The sequence below is a fragment of the Canis lupus genome, chromosome 4, assembly GCF_048164855.1.
Source record: "Canis lupus baileyi chromosome 4, mCanLup2.hap1, whole genome shotgun sequence".
NCBI lineage: Eukaryota > Metazoa > Chordata > Mammalia > Carnivora > Canidae > Canis > Canis lupus.
The window spans coordinates 5257888-5281385 of record NC_132841.1 but is presented as its reverse complement, the minus strand read 5'-3'; the positions used below and the strand labels follow the sequence as shown (position 1 = coordinate 5281385).

At 46.2% G+C, this 23498-nt stretch overlaps 1 protein-coding gene across 4 annotated transcripts in view; it reads right to left on the bottom strand.

Annotated features, from left to right (window-relative positions):
* Positions 1-16906, bottom strand: part of GNG4 (G protein subunit gamma 4) — an 80625-nt gene extending 63719 nt beyond the window's left edge. For all 4 annotated transcript variants that reach the window (XM_072822971.1, XM_072822972.1, XM_072822970.1 and 1 more), the window contains exon 1: positions 16824-16906. The gene's annotated coding sequence lies outside the window, so the exon portion shown is untranslated. The remainder of the gene's footprint in view (positions 1-16823) is intronic.
* Positions 16907-23498: the final 6592 nt, after the last annotated feature.

Sequence of the window (23498 nt, the reverse complement as noted above, 5' to 3'; positions counted from 1 at the left end):
TTTTTCTTCCTTCTTTCACCTCGTGCTGGGAGGGGCGGGGCCGCCAGGGCACACAGGCCTCACGGGGTAAACAGCCACCACTGACCCCAGGACCTGGCAGGGGGCGGGGCAGCTCCCCCAGGCACACACACCTGAGAATCAGGGCAGCAGGCCCACCCACAGAAGAACTGCTAGAAGGACAAAGGAAGAGCAAGTTCTTGACCAAGCAGTGCTGGAAAGTTCCAGGACTGAGGGAAAATAGTATATAGAACTAGAGAGTCCTTTGTTTTGTTTTGTTTTTCTTTTTCCATTAGGACTTGTTTTTATATCAGACTAAAAATTTCCATTATCTTTTCTCTTTTCCCACCTTAACTACAATATTTTACCAGCTCTTCATTTTAAAGTTTTTCCTTTTTGACTTTCATATTTCTACAATTACATGTCTTAGATAGATTTTTCACTTCTGGATTCTCTTCAATGTATTCAATTTAATTTTGGTAGATATACAAGATGTGCGTATTTTTTTTTTCTGCCTTGTTTTGTTTTACAATAGTGGAAGTTAGTACCTTCTAAAACATGACCAACATACACCCAGAACCAAGTGGACTATCATGCTGTTCATTCTCTGAGATTATATTCTTCCTTCCCATTTTGCTTCCCTCTTTTATCTTATTTATGTTTTTGTGGTCAATGTTGGGCCTTTCTAGAAGTATTGCTGGTTTATATAAATTTGGGATTGAGCATCATCTAACATACATAACAAAATACACTCAGAACCAAGAGGATCATCCTCTAGGACCCCTCAGGTAGACTACAGTCTCTCTCCACTACCACTTCCTCACCATGACCATCCCTTTTTTCTTTTCTTTTTCCTCTTTTCTTTACTTTTTTCCTTTCTTTTTCTTCTTGTTTTTGGCTTTTTATTTTTACTACTTTGTTTTAAAATTTGATTTTCACTTTAGTGTCCTTTTGTTTTATTTTGTTCTGTTCTTTTTCTTTTATTTTCTGGTCTCTGACCTCTTCAGAATCATCTATGGTGTATTTTACTTAGGTTGTGGTTGATATTTTTGACTCAGCCTGCTCATACTCTGCACTGGACAAAATGACTAAAAGGAAGAACTCACCACAAAAGAAAGAACCGGAAACAGTACTCTGTGCCACAGAGTTACAGAATTTGGAATTAAATATGATGTCAGAAATTCAATTCAGAAGTACAATTATAAAGCCAGTGGCTCTGGAAAAAGGTGTAAAGGACTCTAGAGACTTCGTTACTGCAGAATTGAGATCTAATCAGGCTGAAATTAAAAACAGATTAAATGAGATGCAATCCAAACTGGATGTCCTAACTGCTAGGGTTAATGAGGCAGAAGAGAGAGCGAGTGACAGAAGACAAGTTGATAGTAAGGAAGGAAGTTGAAGAAAAAAGAGAAAAAAATAATTAAGAGCCCACGAGGAAAGGCTTAGGGAAATAAATGATAGCTTGAGAAGAAAGAGTATACACCTAATTTGGATTCCAGAAGAGGCTGAGAGAGAGAGAGGACCACAAAGTATATTTGAACAAATCATAGCTGAGAACTCCCCAAATCTGAGGAAGGAAACAGATCCAAGAGATAGAGAGGACGCCCCTCCCCAAATCAATAAAAACCATTCAACACCTCGACATTTGATAGTGAAACTTCCACATTTCAAAGACAAAGAGAAAATTCTTAAAAGCAGCATGAGACAAGAGATTCTTAACTTATTTGGGGAGAAATGTCAGACTAACAGTAGACCTCTCCACAGAGAGGGCTGGCCAGAAACGGCTGGCATGATATATACAGGGTATTAGATGAGAAGAACATGCAGCCAAGAATACTTTATCCAGCAAGGCTGTCGTTCAGAATAGAAGGAGAGAGAAAGAGCTTCCAGGATAGGCAGAAACTGAAAGAATATGTGACTACCAAACTGGGTCTGCAAGAAATATTAAGGGAAACCCTGTAAAAGAAAGAGGGAGCCCAAAGAAACAATCCAGAAAAACAGGGACTGAATAGGTAATACAATGACACTAAATCCATATCTTTCAATAGTTATTCTGAACGTGAATGGGCTAAATGATCCCATCAAAAGACGCAGGGTATCGGACTAGATAAAAAAAGCAAGACCCATCTATATGCTGTTACAAGAGACTCATTTTGGACCTAAGGATACCTTCAGCCTGAAAATAAAGGGGTGGAGAAACATTTACCATTCAAATGGTCCTCAAAAGAAAGCTGGGGTAGCAATCCTCATATCAGATAAAGTGTGTACCAAAGACTGTAGTAAGAGATGAAGAAGGGCACTATATCATACCTAAAGGGTCTATCCAACAAGAAGACCTAACAAACATGAATATTTATGCCCCTAATGTGGGAGCTGCCAAGTATATCAATCAAAGTAAAGACACACTTAGATAATAATACACTAATAGTAGGAGACTTCAACACGGCACTTTCTGCAAATGACAGATCTTCTAAGCAGAACATCACCAAAGAAACAAGGGCCTTAAATGATACACTGGACCAAAGAGATTTCACGGATATATACAAAACTTTCCATCCAAACATAAATATACATTCTTCTCAAGTACACATGGAACTTTCTCCAGATTAGACCACATACTGGGTCACAAATCAGGTCTCAACCAATACCAAAAGATTGGGATTGTCCCCTGCATATTTTCAGACCACAATGCTTTGCAACTAGAACTCAAGCACAAGAAGAAACTTGGAAGAAACTCAAACACATGGAGAGTAAAGAGCATCCTACTAAAAGATGAATGGGTTAACTAGGAAATTAGAGATTTTATTAAAAAGAGTCATGGAAATGAATGAAAAGGAAGATACAACTATACAAAATCTTTGGGATACAATAAAAGCAGTCCTAAGAGGGAAATACATCACAATACAAGCATCCCTCAAAAAATAAAAAAACGGGATCCCTGGGTGGCGCAGCGGTTTGGCGCCTGCCTTTGGCCCAGGGCGCGATCCTGGAGACCCGGGATCGAATCCCACGTCAGGCTCCCGGTGCATGGAGCCTGCTTCTCCCTCTGCCTGTGTCTCTGCTTCTCTCTCTCTCTCTCTCTGTGACTGTCATAAAAAATATATATATATATATATATATATATATATATATATATATAAATTAAAAAACCCTCAAATACACAAGATAACCTCCTACCTAAAGGAATTGGAGAAAGAACAGCAAGTAAAGCCTACACCAAACAAAAGAAGAGAGATAATAGAGATTCAAGCAGAACTCAATGAAATAGAGACCAAAAGAACTGTAGAACATTTCAACAAAACCAAGAGTTGGTTCTTTGAAAGAATTAATAAGATAGATAACCCCTAGCCAGCCTTATTAAAAAGAGACAAGACTCAAATTAATAAAATCACGAATGAAGGAGGAGAGATCACAACAATACCAAGAAAGTACAAGCGAGTTTAAAAATGTATTATGAGCAGCTATATGCCAACAAATTAGGCAATCTAGAAGAAATGGATGCATTTCTGGAAAACCACAAACTACCAAAACTGGAACAGGAAGAAATACAAAACCTGAACAGGCCAAGAGCCAGCAAGGAAATTGAAGGAGTCATGAAAAACCTCCCAAGACACAAAAGTCCAGGGCCAGAGGGCTTCCCAGGAGAATTCTATCAAACGTTTAAAGAAGAAATAATACCTAGTCTACTAAAGCTGTTTCGAAGGATAGAAAGGGACGGAATACTTCCAAGCTCATTTTATGAAGCTAGCATTATCTTGGTTCCAAAATCAGACAAAAACCCCACCAAAAAAGAGAATTATAGACCAATATCCCTGATTAACTCGGATGCAAAAATTCTCAACAAGATACTAGCCAAAAGGATCCAACAATACATTAAGAAGATTATTCACCATGACCAAGTGGGTTTTATCCCCAGGATGCGAGGGTGGTTCAACACTTGCAAAACAATCAACGTGATAGATTACATCAATAAGAGAAAAAACAAGAACCACATGATCCTCTCAATAGATGCAGAGAAAGCATTTCACAAAATACAGCATCCATTCCTGATTAAAACTCTTCGAAGTGTAGGGATAGAGGAAATATTCCTCAATATCTTAAAAGCCATTTATGAAAAGCCCACAGAGAATATCATTCTCAATGGGGAAAAAACAGAGCTTTTCTCCTAAGATCAGGAACAGGACAGGGGTGTCCACTCTCACCAGTGTCAATCATCATAGTACTAGAAGTCCTAGCCTCAGCAGTCAGACAATGAAAAGAAATAAAAGGCAGTCGAATTGTCAGAGAAGTCAAACTCTCTCTCTTTGCAGATGACATGATACTGTATATAGAAAACCCCAAAGGACTCCACCACAAGATTGCTAGAACTCATACAGCAATTCAGCAATGTGGCAGGATACAAAATCAACACACAGAAATCAGTGGCATTTCTATACACTAACAAGGAGACTGAAGAAAGAGAAATTAAGGAGTCAATCCCATTTACAATGCACCCAAAACCATAAGGTACCTAGGAATAAATTTAACCAAAGAGGTAAAGGATCTATACCCTAAACACTACAGAACGGATCTGAAAGAAATTAAGGAAGACAGGAGATGGAAAAACACTCCACGCTCATGGATTGGAAGAATAAATATGGTGAAAATGTCTATGCTACCCAGGGCAATGTACACGTTCAACACAATCCCTATCAAAATACCATGGCCTTTCTTCACAGAGTTGGAACAGATAATCTTAAGATTTGTATGGAATCAGAAAAGACCCTAAATAGCCAGAGAAATATTGAAAATCAATGCCGTTGGCATCACCATGCCGGATTTCAAGCTGTATTACAAAGCTGTGATCATCAAGACAGTAGCGTACTGGCACAAACACAGACACACAGATCAATGGAACAGAATAGAGAACCCAGAAATGGGCCCTCAACTTTATGGTCAACTAATATTCAACAAAGCAGGAGAGAATATCCACTGGAAAAAGAACAGTCTCTTCAATAAATGGTATTGGGAAAATTGGACAGCCACGTGCAGAATGAAACTGGACCATTCTCTTACACCAGACACAAAGATAAACTCAAAATGGTTGAAAGATCTAAATGTGAGACAGGAATCCATCAAAATCTTAGAGGAGAACACAAGCAATAAGTTTTTTGAACTTGGCTACAGTAACTTCCTGCAGGATACATCTAGGAAGGCAAGGGAAACAAAAGCAAAAATGAACTATTGGGACTTAATCAGAATAAAAAGCTTCTGCACAGCAAAAGAAACAGTCAACAAGACTAAAAGACAACTTAAAGAATGGGAGAAGATATTTGCAAATGACATATCAGATTAAGGGCTAGTATCCAAGATCTATAAGGAACTGATTAAACTCAACACCCAAGAAACAAAAAATCGAATCATGACATGGGCAGATGACATGAACAGAAATTTCACCAAAGACGACATACACATGGCCAAGAGGCACATGAGAAAATGCTCTGTGTCACTCATCAGGGAAATACAAATCAAATCCACAATGAGATATCACCTCACACCAGTGAGAATGGTGAAAATTAACAAAGACAGGGGTGCTTGGGTGGCTCAGCGGTTGAGCATCTGCCTTCGGCTCAGGTCTTAATCCTAGGGTCCTGGGATAGAGTCCCACATGGGGCTCCCCACAGGGAGCCTGCTTCTCCCTCTGCTTGTGTCTGCCTTCTCTCTGTGTCTCTCATGAATAAATAAATAAAATATTTAAAGAAAAGGAACAAAACAGGAAACAACACATGTTGGAGGGGATGTGGAGAAGGGGGAACCCTCTTGCATGGCTGGTGGGAATGTGAACTGGTGCAGCCACTCTGGGAAATAGTGTGGAGGTTCGTCAAGAAGTTAAAAATAGAGCTACTCTATGATCCAGCAATTGCACTACTGGGTATTTACCCCACAGATACAGATACAGTGAAATGCCGGGACACCTGCACCCCAATGTTCATAGCAGCAATGTCCACAATAGCCAAACTGTGGAAGGAGCCTCGGTGTCCTTTGACAGATGAAGATGTGATCTATATATACAATGGAATATTACTCAGCCATCAGAAATACCATTTGCTTCGACTTGAATGGAACTGGAGGTATTATGCTGAGCGAAGTAAGTCTATCGGAGAAGGACAATCATCATATGGTTTCACTCATATGGGGATTATAAAAAATAGTGAAAGGGATTATAAGGGAAAGGAGGGGAACTGAGTGGGAAAAATTAGAGAGGGAGACAAACCACGAGACACTCCTAACTCTGGGAAACGAACAGAGGGTTGTATAAGGGGAGGTGGGCAGGGGTTGGGGTGACTGGGTGACGGGCACTGAGGAGGGCACTTGATGGGATGAGCCATGGGTGTTATACTATATGTTGGCAAACTGAGCTTCAATAAAAACAAATTTTAAAAAATTGTTGAGAGTTCTGGTATCACAAAGTACACAGCATCAGTAGGGCTGCTGGAGTTTCTTGGGAGAGTCTGTTTCTCTGCCTTTTCCAGCTTCTGGTGGTGGCTGACCCTCTTTGCTTACAGCTGCTCCTCCATCTTGGAAGTCAGCAGACAGGCATTGTCCAATCCCTCGGACACTCCTCCTTTTATAAGCACTTTTGTGATTACATTGGGCCCGTCAAATAATCCAGGATACTTTCCCCACCTCAAGAGTCTTAATCACATCTGAAAAATCTCTTTTGCTGTGTAAGATAACACATGCTCAGGTTCCATTGTGGCCATCTTTGGGGCGAGGTGGTGCCCATTATGTTTCCTACAACCATAGCTGTCAAGGAATAAATACTTATGAATATATTTAATTTTTTAAGTAGGCTCAATTTTTAAGAGCCCAATGTGAGACTTGAACTCATGACTCTGAGATCAAAAGATCTGAGCTGAGATGAAGACTTGGCTGTTGCTGTGACTGAGCCACCCTGGCACCCGCCAAGGAATACATACCTAATCTCATATTAGGCTCTTAGAGCCTAGCTTGTAGTAAACACTCAATAAATGTTAGCTATTATTATTATTTGCTTAAACAAAAGCTTTCAGCCTTGAAAGTCTTCAGCATTCATTAGCTGTGACCATCCCTTTCATTTGGCCAAGTCCCAAGGCCTCCTTCTGGAAGCTTTTCCTGACCTAGACTGGGTTTGGTGTCCTGTGTTTAGGTTCTGAATTCTGTGTTGTGTGATAATCATCCGTCTCCGTCACTAGCGTGGAAGTTCCTCATGATCTGGAACCTCCTTTTCCTCATCTCTGGGTTCCTGCCTGCTGACATAGTAGCATTTGCCATTCTCATCTATGACTAATGGTCCTTCCTGTCTCGCAGCCAACAAGGGTGAATGTTGGTTCATGCGCCTGTGGGGTGCCTGGAGCTGTTATGACCCACCAAAGGTGAGCTGTGGGATGGGGGATGGGGGAACTGTATTTTGGGGTAATTATGCTCTACACAGAGGCAGTTCTTCAGGGAGAATAGCTGGCTTCCCCATCGGTGAAGCTGTCTTGTGAAAAGCAGGGGAAGACAGATCCATGTGTGCTCAGCCTGGAAAGGAGCTCTTGCTCTTACAGGTGTCTCAGCCTTGTGGTGTCTGTGGGGAGTCGCTGTTTCACAGCTTCAAGGGAGAGAGGTGGGAGAGGCTGGCATAGGAAATGGTCTGGGAAATCCTGGGTAGTTTCAGGTTTTTCAGGCGCACAGAAAGACGACCCACAGGAATCATCTGCTTCAGTGGCTTATGAAACTCAAAAAACACAGATTCCCTGGTCCTAGCTCAGAACGGTGGAGTCAGAACATCCAGAGGTGAGGTGGTATTTCTGAAAACTACCCAAAGTCATTCTGCTCTGCAGCCAGGTTTGGGAACCACGGACAGATCTGTTCTGGATTTTACAGAGAGACTGTGCTACCCATAAATGATTCCTAAAGCAGGTGTATAAAAATGGAAGGCACAGCCAGTGGCCACCCATCACTAGGCAAGCTTACTTTTCACCTGCCAGGCCACAGAGCGAGAGTCCATGAAGCAGTTCTTACGGAGCTGTGTCTTCCAGCCTACCCATGCCCACAGTGGAGTGGCCCTGAGGGTGGCTCCCTTTTCTATTAGCCCCAGATCTTTAAGCTTGTGGGTCTCTGATCTGGCCTCTCAGTGGCATCTTTTGGAGGGCTCTAGGTGACTCAAATGCCTTTGGATTAGGCTCACTCCCTATTGCCTCCACTTGGTGTCTCAGGAGCCACTTGGCTCATTGGTCCAGTGGCTGGATTGGTGGGGCATCCACAAAGCAGGGAGATGGTGGTGCTGTGTGTTATTTTGCTACGAGTCTTCCTCTGCCTTGAGTTAGAAGACCAAATGCTCCTTTTGGGAAATGTAGCTTCTGCGTATGCTGGGAGGTGGTGGAGGCTGTCAAAGGAGGCAGCTGGGCACAAAACATCTGGGGGCCCAGCACATTTTCATCTTACTCCATTTTCGCTGCCTCTATAAATGTGAGACAAGCCCATTTTATTTCTTCATCTTGATCCCTACACTGAGTCCTTCTAGAAGCAGCTTATGTAAAATCTGTAATAGCCTGTCCCTGGAACTCCACATCTTCCTTCCTCGTTTCATTTTTCTCCCAAGCACTCGCCACATGTTAAGGTGCTGTTTTATTAATTTACTTCATGAAATTGCTTTTGTTTTCAGGCTTATTAGTACTGGCCTGCTCTCTCTCCTCGAATGTGAATTCTGTGAGGGCAGAATTTGTTGGCCCTGCCACCGCCTGCTCCTTGTCCCCTCACATGAAGAGAGTACAGGGAGGAGAAGCCCCCAGAGTGGACAAAGTGAGGAAGAAGACAGAAAACCCCACCACAGGGCACATTTCACAGCTAACAGGGGTCCAAGGATGAGGCAGGGCAGGAAGATCCCAGGGAGTCCAGTGTGGTGGTGGGGGGTGTGTGTCCTGGGCCAATGTGTGGGCCACATCTGGGAGTTGCCATGGTGACTGTGAAGCATGGCCAGGGCTCGGTCCCTCAGCCTCAGGCCACCAGAGCTTGGGGTTAGGTAAAGGGTGACCAGGTTTCGGAAAAAAACAAAAACTCATCCTTGGATAGATGTGCTCTCACCAAAGGCTAATAAATGTAATCCCTGCCATCCATGTGCAGGGAGAGATAGTTGGATGGCTTCAGATCAAATTCATAAATGTTAGGGGGACAGAGAAATCATAAACAACAGCGAGAGCTGCAATTGCTCGAACACAGAAAGAATGAGTCATCCAGCAGAGTGTGGTGGTGGCAGGCTTGCTGTGGCCTCCCAGAGACTGGCGCCCCAGCAGCCTCAGGCGCTGCTGCGCAGACCCGTCCCTTCTAAGGGACTTTGACACAAGAAAACCTGCATCAGAAAGAGGATGCATTTTACAGGAGCAGTTTTGTTTTGCCCTGAACTTCTCATCTGTTCTTTGAAGCCTCAGACCTTCTCCCCATCCCCCCTGACCAGGCTGACCCACTATAAGGTCCACAGGGTCTCAGGAGGCCCCCTGTTCCACCGGTGGGGGGGGGGGAACCTCCCCACCTGCCAGGTCCTACACCCTCTCCCCGCCTGCTCCTCCACTTCCACTCACTAAACGGGGTTGTGTTGTCTTCATTGTCCAGGCCCAAACTGGCTGCCCGGGCACCAACCTCTCCCTCCCTCCATTCATCCCAGAACAGACTCTTGCACAGGTCACTAGAGAGTCTTCATAATTGGGCTCGGGGCCACCTGTTCCTCCCTCCCCAGTGCACGCCCCTAACTCCGAGCCTTAGCATGGCCTGGTCCCTCTGCCTGGAAAGCCCTCGCTCACTTGTGTGGGTTGGAAAATCTTGCTCAACTTTCTGGGGCTGCAGCTGTCAGGCCCTTCCTGCACCCTACAGCTCTCAGGAAGAACAAATGTTCCTGTTATCACTACTCCCGCAGCATTTAAAACTCAGCTGTCAGGGAGTTAATCCAGGGACAGGCAAGTTGTTTTCCCGCTCATATCCCCCCTAGATTACGAGCACTCTGAAGGCCTTATTCAGCTTTAAACTGTTAGTGCCTGAAACACCTGGTCACGTGTTCATTAAATGAATGTCTTAGAAATAGGTGGCTTACAGGCAATCTCTTAGGAACTTATCTACTGCTTTCAGCAATACCCCCACACATTGGGAAAGTCCTCCCATACTGTCCAGCAATGAAGATGGCTTGCAGCAGTAACGTGAGGGAAAACCAGAGAAAGGCAGATAACCTGTGAAGGCTGGTCCTTGTGTGGATCAGAACTCTGTGATGACAAGTCCCATGACAAAGAAAATTTCTGTTTAGTAAAAATGTGCCTGGGTTCAAGCCAATGATCGACTTAGTTCTGACACTATTACTATAGCAATTTCTAGCACAAAGAGAGGGTCTGGAGAGAAACTGGGGAGCTGGGAGGAATCAGACCCGTCAGGGGCATGGTAAACCTGGGGTATGAGGGCTGGTACCCCTGGTGCAGGATCTGCAGGGCTTGGTCCACCTCTCCATAGCTGTCCTGAGATTGAGGGGACCCAGCACAGCAGTGGCTGTGGGCACGCTCACTGCAGTGCAGAAAGAGCAAGCACAGGGATCCCTGGGTGGCGCAGAGGTTTAGCGCCTGCCTTTGGCCCAGGGCACGATCCTGGAGACCCTGGATGGAGTCCCACGTCGGGCTCCCGGTGCATGGAGCCTGCTTCTCCCTCTGCCTGTGTCTCTGCCTCTCTCTCTGTGTGTGTGACTATCATAAATAAATAAAAATTCATAAAAAAAAAAGAGCAAGCACAGAAAGATTGGCGGGAAAGAGCCCCTCTAAACCTTCCAATTCTACAAGATCAACCAAGCAGGGGAAAAAGCGCTGAAATACCAAACTCCAACTGGAAGGGTGATGAAGTAAAGCTATTCCAAATAGGGACAGGGTATCAGGGTGGTAGGTCCATTGTGGGGTCCACCCACCCGGGTACTCAGATAATCTGGGTGAGCAGAAGGCTCTGGTGACCTCATCCCTGGCTAGATATAACGTAACTGAAGAAGAGGGTATGTGATGCTGATGAAGGCCAATTTATGTATTGATACCTCACCTTCTTCCAGAAAAAAATTCGGTGGCTGACATCACTGCCAGTCTTCCTTTGTTGCTTTCCTTAAGGTTCCAATGCTGTCAGAGGCTCCACTCAGGTTCTACCAACAGCCCCTCTCGGCTACACTCCACAGCCACCACTGCCCTTCAGAGTTCGGGAGCTTCACTGTGTCTTTACATCCTTGTGACACCTGCTTCCCCCTTTACCTGCCATCAAACATACACTCCTACACTTATGTAATCTGCCTCCTCAGCCAGGATGCAGCCTTCTCTCATGCACGAGGTCCCACAGGCTTCAGGGGTAAATGAGCATCTACAGGCCACTGGAGCCCCGTGGCTATATGAATGAAGTTAGCAGGGGCACAGGGAAAGCAAAATTTTCCCAAAATTAATGAACAGAAACTAAAACTAAAGAGGGACTACTCATGCTGGTTTAGCATAACATAGGCTTTGGGCTCTGGACTTCACTAAAGAAAGGTCCTGCTGGAAATTTTGTAGGGGATTCAGAATATACCACCCCCAAATATACTACCTTGGCATAAGGATTATTTTGCGCTGATTTTGCAGGTAAGAAACAGTGGACACAGGAGGAACTCCGGCCTTGCCCTCTCTGCCAAGACACACAGTTCTTTTCCCTCCATCTCCCATTACAGGAAGAAGAAAACCTCCACTAGCACTGGATAGAGAAAGATGGGCCTGTCTGCACAAACAAATCTTAATAACTCTTATCTTCCGTAAGTTGTCCCCCTATATCTATCTTCACACAATTTACTGCCCCTAAGAGCTCAAATCCCTTTTTGTTTCTCTTGTCACCTTCCTACAACTTATTTCCCTTTGTTAAGAAGCATTTAATAAGCTCTGGAGCCTAACTGCTTCTTCAGGATTTCTCTTTCCTGTGCAGCTCCTCTGTTCTGTGCATGTCTAATAAACTTTTTCTATTAATTTGGCTCTTTGCTTCTGTTGATCTCTCCTGTTGTCACTTTAATTCACAGGCTCCAGTCACTAAACCAAAGGTGGTAGGGGAAAAGCTTTCTGCCTTCTCTATAGTTTCTACCAAAGGCATACATAGCAGGTACTCCAAAGCAACAGGACAAGGCCAATGCATCCCCAAACCAGGATAGAAAAACACTTCAGAGGATGATATCAATTCTCAAGTGTGCCTGGGCCCTCAAACAGATAAGGAGAGATGGGACCACTATGATACATCTTAGAGAAAGGAGGTCCTTGGGAGCAAAGACTCAGTCTGAGGTGGAGGGAAGGGGTGTCCTGGACTGCCAGCACTTCCCAACAATCGTGGGTACTGGGAGGAGGAAATGGTTTTCTGAAGGTGTCTCAGTGATTTGATTCTGTACATATAAAAGTGGGCTCTGCTGCTTGACTTGGAAAGCACACCTTGCCCTATGGGGAGTGTGCAGTGGGGTGTAGTCAGCACATGCAGGCCGCGCCAGCCTATACGCTGCCATACCTCTGTCCTCTCTGCCGTCAACACCCCAGTGCACCAGAATGAGGAACCATCACCCGCTGTCCGCCATCCTTGCCTCTGCCCCTCCAACAGGGGTCAGAACCTGAGTCACAGAGCCGGCCGGGCCATCAATGAGAATAGCCTGCTCCCAGCGGACTGCCTTCGACCATCTCCGTTGCTCTGCTTTCAAATCCCCTTTCAATATTCCCTTGCTCTTTCCTTTCTGTTTCAAATTCCATTTCTCCTACTTGGACTTTCATACTTGTACAGTGTTTTTGGCAAAGATCTCTCAATTCTACATATTCGTGTGATAAGAAACCAGAAGCAAATACAGAATTTGGGTAGTAGGTCTACAGAGGCATATATATATTTTTCATATTAACACTTTTTGCTGTGGTTGTAAAGATGTTTTTTTTTTTTTTTTTTAAGATTTTATTTATTTGAGAGAGAGAGAGCGTGCACACAAGTGCATACAAGCCAGGGGAAGGGAGAGGGAGGAGTGGGCTCCCCAGTGAGCAGGAAGCCTGATGTAGGGCTTGATCCCAGGGCTCTAGGATCATGACCTGAGCTGAAGGTAGGTAGACACTTAACGGATCGAGCCACCTAGGTGCCCCTGTAAAGATGTTCTAATAAGAATTTTTAAAGCAACTTAAAAATTTTCCCTTTTACCTACTGCTATCTCCCCGGCCCTCTTCCTTTGGTGGTGATCCTGAGCAAGGGGTGGAACGGGAGCTGCCAGAGTTGCAAATTAGACATGGATGCCAGGTGGAAACGGGCACTGAGAAAATCAGACAGCACAGGTGGTACAGGTTAGTGGACCCAAGGCTGTTGCTCCACGTTATGCAACTGACTGTCAGCTGAGGGCCCGGGAGGGATGCTTAAGGCATTTCTTCTATCTCCTCTTCCTCAGCCTCTCAGCACACCTCCCATTAGAGAGCGCCAACCCACCACCCAGGGCGAAATGGGTTGAGAAATCTGATAGGGGAAGAAATCCGGGCTTTTCTGGATGGAGTGCATGGACAGTCTCAGTTGCTCCCCCTTTGCATTTGTATATGGTTTTCCTTCGTGAGTTAAAAAAGAGTCACCACTACCCACCAAGTATCTTGCCAGAACACTCCTGGACAGTTGTTTTTTGTTTTTGCTAAAGCGAAGTTTTGTGGGTATAGTGCGAGAATTAAATGAGATCATCCATGTGACTCAGGGACTTGAAGCCTGGTCCTCCTCCCTCCACCCCACTGCCTGCTAACCTGGGCTCCCTCCAAGGTCTGGCCCTCTGAGATTGGGCCATTGGTGACTTGCTTGAAGATACCCAGCAATCTTAGCGCTTGAGGTGCCAGTGGCTTCTCCACAGCCACATAGATGTCCTCACTTCTCCTAGGACACTGGAGTCCACACCACAAGCACCATACCTTCAACACAGCCGCACTCCCTCATCTGCACAAGACCTGCCATTTTGTCTGCTGGGTTCCGCTAGGAAAACTGATTGCACACCACCTGCTTTTTGACTTAACAAAAGCTCCTTGACAATTAAAGTGATTTGGAATGCTCCAACTAGCTTACTGAAGTGATCTCCTCCTAAGTACCCATTGTTTCCTGTGGTGATTTTTTCTTTCAGCAGTTATTTCTTGCCTCCACTTCCTTCCATAAATGGAAATTTCATTTGCATTTTTTTCACTTCTGCTAATTTATTTAAGATATTTGGTTTATTCTTCACACAGTTGTCAAGAATTGGTTAAAATACTACAGTCATATTATGCTAATTTCTATACCGTAATTGGTCTCCCTGTTTTTCTTTGCTGACACTTGGCGTTTCTGATTTTCAGTTAAAATACCCTTGCTGGCTATTGTTAAAAGGATATTTTTTGTAGTGCTTTTGGTGTATTAAAGAAGTTAACCTATAGTTTCTGGCTTCAGAAAACTGAACCAATAGTCTCTTCTACCTGTATAATAAGACTCTATGCTTGCCCCCGTCTATCATATTTATTTACCAATAAAAGGAGGAAATCTGTGAGATTACAGAATAGTACATGCTCATAAAGGTACTATCTTAAAGACATTGTTTTAATATTCTATGATTAAAAAAAGGCAATCTGGGCAGCCCAGGTGGCTCAGCGGTTTAGCGCCTGCCTTCAGCCCAGGGCCTGATCCTGGGGACCCGGGATGAGTCCCACATCGGGCTCCCTATAGGGAGCCCGTTTCTCCCTCTGCCTGTGTCTCTGTCTCTCTCTCATGAATAAATAAAATCTTAAAAAAAAAAAAAGGCAATCTAACACACATTGCTTTGTTAGGTATTCTCCCCTTTTCTAGTAGAACAAAATTGAGTCAAGGTAAGAATGTGATGGTGAGATGTGGCTATAAATAAATGAGAATGACTTGTGTTGCAGCCTTCTGTCTTTTCTGAGCCATTTGGCTGTCTTTCTTAGGAAGCAGTCGTTTGTGTGGTGGTAGTGGTGGTGGTGGTGGTGGTGGTAGAGGGGAGAGGCGGCATTATACCCAACCACTCATACAGCCCAAGCTGGACCTCCTGAGACAGTTACAGGGCACTTGCTTCCCTAGGGACCAGAGGGACGACAGTGCCCAAGTTCCCACCTGATGTTCCACCATTTCCAACAATGTGCTGAGATATGGGGGTTCTGGAGACGGTCTCTTTTGCTTTAAAAACCATACAATGAACACGTTAAAAGCTTTTTCTTCGTTTCTCCACTGTCCACCTGCATGAGAAATGTCAAAGGCAACTGCCTAACTAATCATGGGACTCCTGGGAATGACCCTTTTGTTGTGCTATTTCTCAGCTAGCCAGACAACTCCTGCAGTTTCCCTTTGGGCAATTTTATTTTAAGGAGGCTGAGGGTTGGTGGTAGAGGAGCAAACAGGAAGACCATTGTCTTAAATAGTTATCTCGGCTTAATAACCCCAGAGTGAGGCTAATCATTCATTAACTAGCAAAGCCTCACAATAAACCCTTGTATTTACATTAACACCTACTATTTACTAAGCGCTATATCCATCTTTATCAAGACTGATAACTGAGCCACCTCCATGCTTTGAAAATAATTCATTGTTTACATCTTGTGTCTCAAGACTGGAAAAGGGTTTCTGTTGAACTCTCAGTTGTTTCCACAGTAGCTTCTTGCAAGGAACAGGGCCAGATTGGATGGCGGTGTGCCTCCCTTCCCCCAAAGCATGCAAAATTAGGAAAAGGATTCCCTGGGGAATCAAGAAGCCAGCCACAGAGCCCAGGTCTCGCTGCTGCTTTCAGGCATTCACCACTGAATTCTCCCATCCCACGGGGGGAAGGAAGCCTCACAGTGAGGACTCATAAGCAGATACAGGACTGACACGTTTTCATGGGCAACACTGCGCAGCCCAGGAGGCCTTCGGCTCCGACTGAAACGACAGGCCCTGTGCCAGCCTTTCACAGCCCTGCGAGGTAACAGAAGGCGCCGAGGGCCGGCAGCGCAGGGGAGCCGGGCAGAGGGCGGGAGACCCGGCGTCCACGACCCACTTTATCGCTTGATCAAACTTTGACATTTCGGATTTCCCAACACCCCGGCCCAAAATACACGAAAATAAGCAAATGCTCTCCAATTAAGAAGTCTTCTCCAGCCACGCCTCTGCCCCAGCCCCACTTACCCTCCCGTTATCATTTCTAAGGCAATTAAGGGATCAAAGCAGGCAGGGCTCCCCCGTGCCGTGGGGCGCGCGCGGCCAGCGCAGCCCGTTTCAGCACCAGGCTCGGGGACAGACGCCATAAGGCAGGAGGGGACCGAACCCTCGCCGGGGCGTCTCCTGCCGCCACCAGAACTGCTCGGGGGCAGTGTCCGGGGTGCTGCGCGATCCTGCGGGCTTCCTCCGGCACCGGCCCGAAACGTCCTCACAAAACGACCACCCGGCCAGCCTAGCCCTTCCACTGCGGTGCTCGTCAACGCGGCCGTCCCTGCCGGGAGCAGCAGGCGTCCGTGACCTACATACGCGGGCGGCGTCCCCGGGGGGCCCGGGAGGTCCGCAGACGCCGGCCACTGCGGGGCCCCTCGGCGCTCGGAGCTGCCGGCCCCAGGTCGCGCTCGGGCTGGCCGGGGCTGGGCGGAGCGGAGCGGGCTCGAGGGGCCGCCGACGCCCGCCTGTGCCGGCCGCAGCACCACGGGCATCGGGGTCGCGGCTCCCGCTGACGGCGGCGGGACGACACGCGCGCCGAACCGCGTCTCCGGGCGCGGACACTCGCCCGCACGAGTCGCCCTTTGGCTTGGGGCTCCGCCCGCGCTCGGGAGCTGGGGCCGTGCCACCCGCTCCCCACGGGCGCCACTTACCGGAGCGGGGCGCGCGGGCTTCGTCTCCGACGTGGGGCTCGCGGGGGGCGGCCAGACCGCGCGGGGCCGGGCGGGGCGGGCGGGGCGGGCGGGGGCGGGCGGGGGCTCGGGCTCCGCCGCCTCGGCGCTCACCGGCTCGCGGGGGAAGGCGCGCCCCGCCCCCGGGGTCTCCGGGCCGCGTCAGCAGCTCCGCCCGGGCAGGGGAAAGACGACGAGGGGCTGGGGGCGGGGGAGCCGGGGGAGCCCGGGCCCCGCGCGCCGCGGAAGCCGCCCAGGCCCGAAGTACTTGGGGCGTTCGCAGCCCCCGGTGCGGGGCTCCGAGAGCGGGTGCGGGCCCGGCGCCGAGCGGAGCGCGCAGCCCCGCGCCTCCTCGCCCGCGCCGCCCTCCTCCCACGTTGGTCGCGCCCACTCGGCGCCAGGGTCTCGCCCGCCGCTCGGGAGGGGCCGGGAAATCCCGCCCGCCGCCGCCGACGTCACTGCTGCGTCACGGGGGCTCCCGCGCCAGGGCTCCGCGCCCGCCCCGCGACCCCGCCCCCCGCCCCGCGCCCCCCGCCCCGCGCCCCGCGCCCCCCGCCCCGCGCCCCGGCAGGGCCCGACCCTCCGCCTGGAGCGCCCCGTCGCCCGGGGGCTGGGGGGCGGGGTCCCCCGCACAGGAGCCTCCCGCGGCCTCCCCGTGCCTGGGGCTAGTTCCGGGAGCAGCGGTGCGGGGCGCGGCCCGTCTGCGTCCGTCCGCGGAGAGCAGCAGGATCCCTCCTTGTCCCCGCACAGGAGGCAGCGAGCGGAGAGACGCTCAGTGCCCGGCAAGGTTTACGGGGCTCGCGTGCCTCTCGGGGCGCAGCCGGCTGCCCCCAGGCCGCGGCGGGAAGGCGGGAACGAGCCCCGGCGCTCGCGGACAGCGGCGGCCCCTCCGCGGGGAAGGCTCGGCTGCCCCTCGGGTCCTCAGGAGCGAGCGCCTGGCGGTGGAAATGCTGAGAACCCCGGGGTGAGCCGAGGCCTCCGCCTTCCGGGAAAACGGCGTCGCTGCCGTCGGGGTTGGGAGTGGGGGGGAGGACGCGGAGCCCCGAGAAGAGCGGGCCGCGAAGGCACGTGGAGCGCTGGCGGGAAAGGAGGCGACGCTGGGTCCCACGGAGACCAGGCGCGACCGTGGCCGACGGGTAGGGAGCACACCTCGAGGTCCCCGCCGCGGCCGCCCCCGGCTGCACCGACCCGACGACCACCGGCGTCTCGGGTCTCAGATCCCCGCTGACCCGACCCCCGCCCAGACAGCCGTGCAGCTTGGCTGACCCCGCGTCCGACCGAGCGCAGATGCAGAGTTCAGAGGTGCCCACCTGGGCCAGCGAACATCTCACACAGGTTTTTTTTTTCCCACAGTTTGCAAGTGCCCATTGAAGGCACAGAATTAAATTATGAAGAAAAAAAAAAAATGACCAGGGGCCGTAAGTATACCTACAGCCCTAACTCTTTTTCGTAAGTGATGCACTTAAAATTCAACAAATCCAACATTGGACTCATTATCTCTACCCCCGCATTGACTTCTCCTGTATTTCTTGCCTCAGCAGCACCTCCTGCTCCTCCTCCCCACAGGTGGTTGGCAAAATCCTCCTTTCTCGTCATCCAAACTCCCATCTCAAGCAAGCCCAAGTAATGAGTTGTAAGGAAAATCACTACACTTCCAGGTACCCCTCTTCCTTATTTTATCCTTCTAATTTATTACACTCTCTATCAAGGCGGGTTTGTAATTCACTTTAAAGACAAAAAAGAGACTCTGAGCCAGTGGTTCTGGAGTGGATCCCAAGGCCAACAGTATCAGCATTACCTAGGAACTTGTTAGAAATGCAAATTATCAGAACCCATCCCAGCCCTTCTGAATTATGGGGCGCAGCAAACTGTTTTATGCCTTCCGGGGATTTCTGATTCTGTCCATCCCTGTTTTTCACCCGAGACTGCTAGGATTCGGACATTCATCTTCCTTCCTTTGTCCCTGGTAATAATAGTCCTTGTTTTCAACTCTTTATCCAGTTATCAATGTGACCACTGCAGATTTCTTAGACCGGTGTTTGCATTGAGTATCTTTTCCCATCCTTTTATTTTACCCTATGTCTTTATTCTTTTTTTTTTTCCTATGTCTTTATTCTTAAAGTGGAATTCTCTATTCTTGAAGAGAACACAGAGTTGGATCTCGTTTTTGTTTTTGGCCTTTTTTTTTTAATTAATTATTTATTTATTTACAGAGAGAGAGAGAGAGCACGCAAGTAGGGGGAGCTGCAGAGGCAGAGGGAGAAGCAGACTCCCCAGCTGAGTGGGGAACCGGATGTGGGACTCAATCTCAGGACCCTGAGATCATGACCTGAACCAAAGGCAGATGCTTAACCCGACTGAGCCCCCCAGGTACCCCTGGATCTTATTTTTTAATTCAGCCAGGCAAGCGGTACCTTTTACTTGGGAGTTTTTAGGTCATCTACTTCTTATGTAATTATCATACGGTTGGGTTTAAATCTACAATTTTGTTGTTTGTTTTCTGTTTGTCTTCCTTCTTACTCTTCATTTCTTTTTACCTGCCTTCTTTTGAATTAACTAAGTATATTTTAGTATTCCATTTTATCTCAAGTATTGGCATATATCCTCCCTCCTTCTCCCTCTCTCTCTCTCATTGTTTAGGGTTTATAAGAAGCATCTTAAACTTATCACAGTCTACCTTCAAATAACATTATACTACTTATTTTCTATAAGATTTTTACAGCAGCATGTTTCCTTTACTCTTCCAGCCTTTGATTTTTGTCATATTTTCCTTTTACGTATATAATAAACCTCACAACACATTATTATTTTTGCCTTAAGTTGTCAATTTTCTTATTTTGAAATGATTTTTTAAAAAGTCTTTTATACTGGGATCCCTGGGTGGCGCAGCGGTTTAGCGCCTGCCTTTGGCCCAGGGCGCGATCCTGGAGACCCGGGATCGAACCCACATCGGGCTCCCGGTGCATGGAGCCTGCTCCTCCCTCTGCCTGTGTCTCTGCCTCTCTCTCTCTCTATGTGACTATCATAAATAAATAAAAATTAAAAAAAAAAAAAAAGTCTTTTATATTTACCATTTCTGATGCTCTTCATGTGAAGTTTCCAATTTTTATATGATTATCATTTTCTCCTACCTGAAGAACATCTTTTAACCTCTCTTATAGATCTCCTGGTGATGAATTATCTCAGCTTTTGTTTGTCTGAAAGTCTTTATATTGCCTTCACTTTTGAGGGATCTTTTTCTAGTTTGACAATTTGAAGCAGTTTAAAGATGTCAAGCATTAAAAAAAAAAAAAAATGTCAAGCATTGTGCTTTCATAGTTTCCCAGAAGAGATCTGCAGTATTATTACCCTTGTTTCTTGGAATGTAATAAATATTTTTCTATCTGCTTATATGATTTTCCCTTTATTGTTGCTTTTCCCAGTATGAGTATGAGGTGGTTTGGTGTGGTCTTCTTTATGTTTATCCTGTGTGGTATTCATTGCATTTCTTGGATCTGAACATTTATAATTTTTAAAAAAGATTTAATTAATTTATTTGACAAAGAGAGAGGGAGCAGCAGGCAGAGGGAGAGGGAGAAGCAGGCTCCTACTGAGCAGGGAGGGCGAAATGGGGCTAGATCCCAGGACCCTGAGATTGTGACCTCATCCGAAGGCAGATGCCCAGCTGATTGAGCCACACAGGCACTCTCATGTACATTTATAATTTTTAACAAATTTGGGAAATTTCCACCCACTGTTTATTTAAATATTTTTTCTGGCCCCCTTCTTCCTTGTCTCCTTCTAGGACTCCAATCACAGTACTGATAGACCATTTGGTACTGTGCCACAAGTTACTGAAGCTCTGTTTATTTAAAAAAATCTTTATTCTCTATTTTAGTTTGGACAGTTTCTGCTGCTATGTCATCAAGTTCACTGGTCCTTTCTCCTGAAGTGCTGAGCCAAATTTTTGTTTCGTAATTCAGACATAAAGAAAACTGTATGATCTCATTTATATGGGGAATCTAAAAGAACCCTACAAACTTAGACACAAAGAGATGATATTTGTGGCTATAGAGGCAGGGGGCAGGGGTGAAGTGGAGTTGGAAGAGGGAGGATCAAAAGGTATAAACCTGCAATTTTAAGATAAGTACTAGAGATGTAATATATGATGACTATAGTCAACACTGCTGTGTGATAGAGGAAAGCTGTTAGACTAAATCCTAAGAGTTCTCATCAAGGAAAAATAATTTTCTTTTTTTGTCTTTTCTTTTTATTGTATATATGTGAGATGATGGGTGCTAATGAAACATACTGTGCTAATCACTTCACAATACATCAAATGATTATGCTGTACACCTTAAACTGATGCAGTAGTTAGTATATGTCAATTACAGCTCAATAAAACCGGAAAACATAAAATGGTAAAATCTAAAACAAATTTCTTTTTTTAAAAAAATATTTTATTTATTTATTCATGACAGACACAGAGAGAGAGGAAGAGACATAGGCAGAGGGAGAAACAGGCTCCCTGTGGAGAGCCCGATGTGGGACTCGATCCTAGCATCCCAGGATCATGCCCTGAGCCAAAGGCAGATGCTCAACCTGTTGAGCTGCCCAGGTGTCCCTAAAACAAATTTCATTTCAGATATTGTCTGTCTCTAGAAGTTCCATATAGTTTTTAATCTTACATTTTCCTCATTTGATTCCTTTTTCTTTAAATCCTTGAGCATTTTGAACATATTTTTGATAGCTATTTTAATATGTTTTTATGGGAGGGGTACCTGGGTAGCTCAGTTGGTTAGGTATTGATTCTTGATCTCAGAGTTGTGAGTTCAAGCCCTGCATGGGGTTCCATGCTGGGCATGGGGCCTACCTTAAATAGATAAAAATAAATAAATAAACAAGCAAATAAGCAAGCTTTATGGAAATTGCATCATTTCCTTTATTTTTTGATATATTCCTATCAGGTGAGCTTTCTCCTATTTTGGGTTACATTTTCCTATTTCTTGGCATATTTAGTAGTTTTTAAATTGGATGTTAGACATTGTACATGTATGGTGTTGCATGCCTAGATTTTGTTATCTTTAAAAAGTAGGCTTTTTTTTTTTTTTTTTTTTTTCTGGTAGCCAGCTAGGTTACTTATGGATGAGTTTGATTCTTTACATAGTTATTTTAAAGATTTTGAACCTTTATTCTAGGACTCTTCTGAGGTCTTATTTGTATGGATTTATATTCAGTGAACTCTTCCCCTCTGAGCAGTTGGAACTCAAATGTATCCCAACCCTCTGTGAGCTCTGGAAAGTGTTCAGCTTTGTTGCTTCCTGGACAGTCTTTGCTCAGAGCTTTTATCCTCTTCACATGTGACTTATGACTCAGCCAGAGTCTCCAGGGGTTCACAAATGGGAACCTGGTTCTCTTTGTCTGGGCAGCAACATTCTTTGGGCACTCTGTGCCACAAACTCCAGTTTCTCTGCCTCCTCAAATACTGATTTCTGTGTCCTCATCTTGGCTAGACTTCTTTCTGGGCCCTTCTTAGGATCCTGGGCTGGTAAGTGCCCTCAGGCAGGATCCTCAGGAGGCAGTGTCAGGATCCACTTACTTTGCAGCCTCTTTCCCTGAGATCAGTCCTGTGCTATTTTCCACTCCCTGAAAACTACTGTTTCTTGTATTATTTCCAGTTCCCTGTTTACAAGGACAGGGTGAATCTGATCCCATTTTTCCAAAGTGCATGGAAGCAGAAGGTTCTTAGCCTGTTGTTTGAATTCATTTCCCCATCTCTATCCTTATGTGACTGCCTCCATTTCCTGCTCTCCAACAGCACTAGCTGCCTTCTACCCTGGAGCAAATCTAGTAAGTTTCTCTTTTCTTCAAGTTTGGCTAAATCATTACTATCTTTGGGGAGCCTGACCTGACTGCTCCCCCCACTCCCTATTTTTGTCATTCTGATAAGCAAAAGTGACTGTTATAAAATTTACTTCATTATATCACAATCCTTACTTCTTTCCTTCCTTCCTTTCTAAATACCTTTCCACCATTCTATGTGTTCTTTGAGAGCAGATCTTATAGATCTTTGTGTCTGGTATATTTTAGAGGCTCAAACGATGTTAAATGAGATCCCATGTTCAATGGGACATCAAGAAAAAACATGTATTTATTAATTTGCTTGATTTTAAATATTTTTAGGGGTTTGGCAGACAATTTGGTGTAGGCAAAGGCAATTGAGGAGGAAGACTATAAAAGCCTTAGCTTTTGGGATCCCTGGGTGGCGCAGCGGTTTGGTGCCTGCCTTTGGCCCAGGGCGCGATCCTGGAGACCCGGGATCGAATCCCACATCGGGCTCCCAGTGCATGGAGCCTGCTTCTCCCTCTGCCTGTGTCTCTGCCTCTCTCTCTCTTTTTCTCTCTGTGACTATCATAAATAAATTTAAAAAAAAAAGCCTTAGCTTTTGAACATTATTCCTGAATAAAAAGTTTGTAAGGATCAACTGATAGGTTGATAATTAAAAATGGCAATGTATTGTCTGATATGGAGAAAATATAAGGATTACTGGATTGAAAGACTGCTTGCTTCAGGCACAATTCATCCCTAAGTAATAGTCAAATTTTTGGTCTTAATTAGGGGTCTACATGAGCTTTTTTTTTTTTTTTTTGGTAGATCTATAAGAACCAATTGTAATCC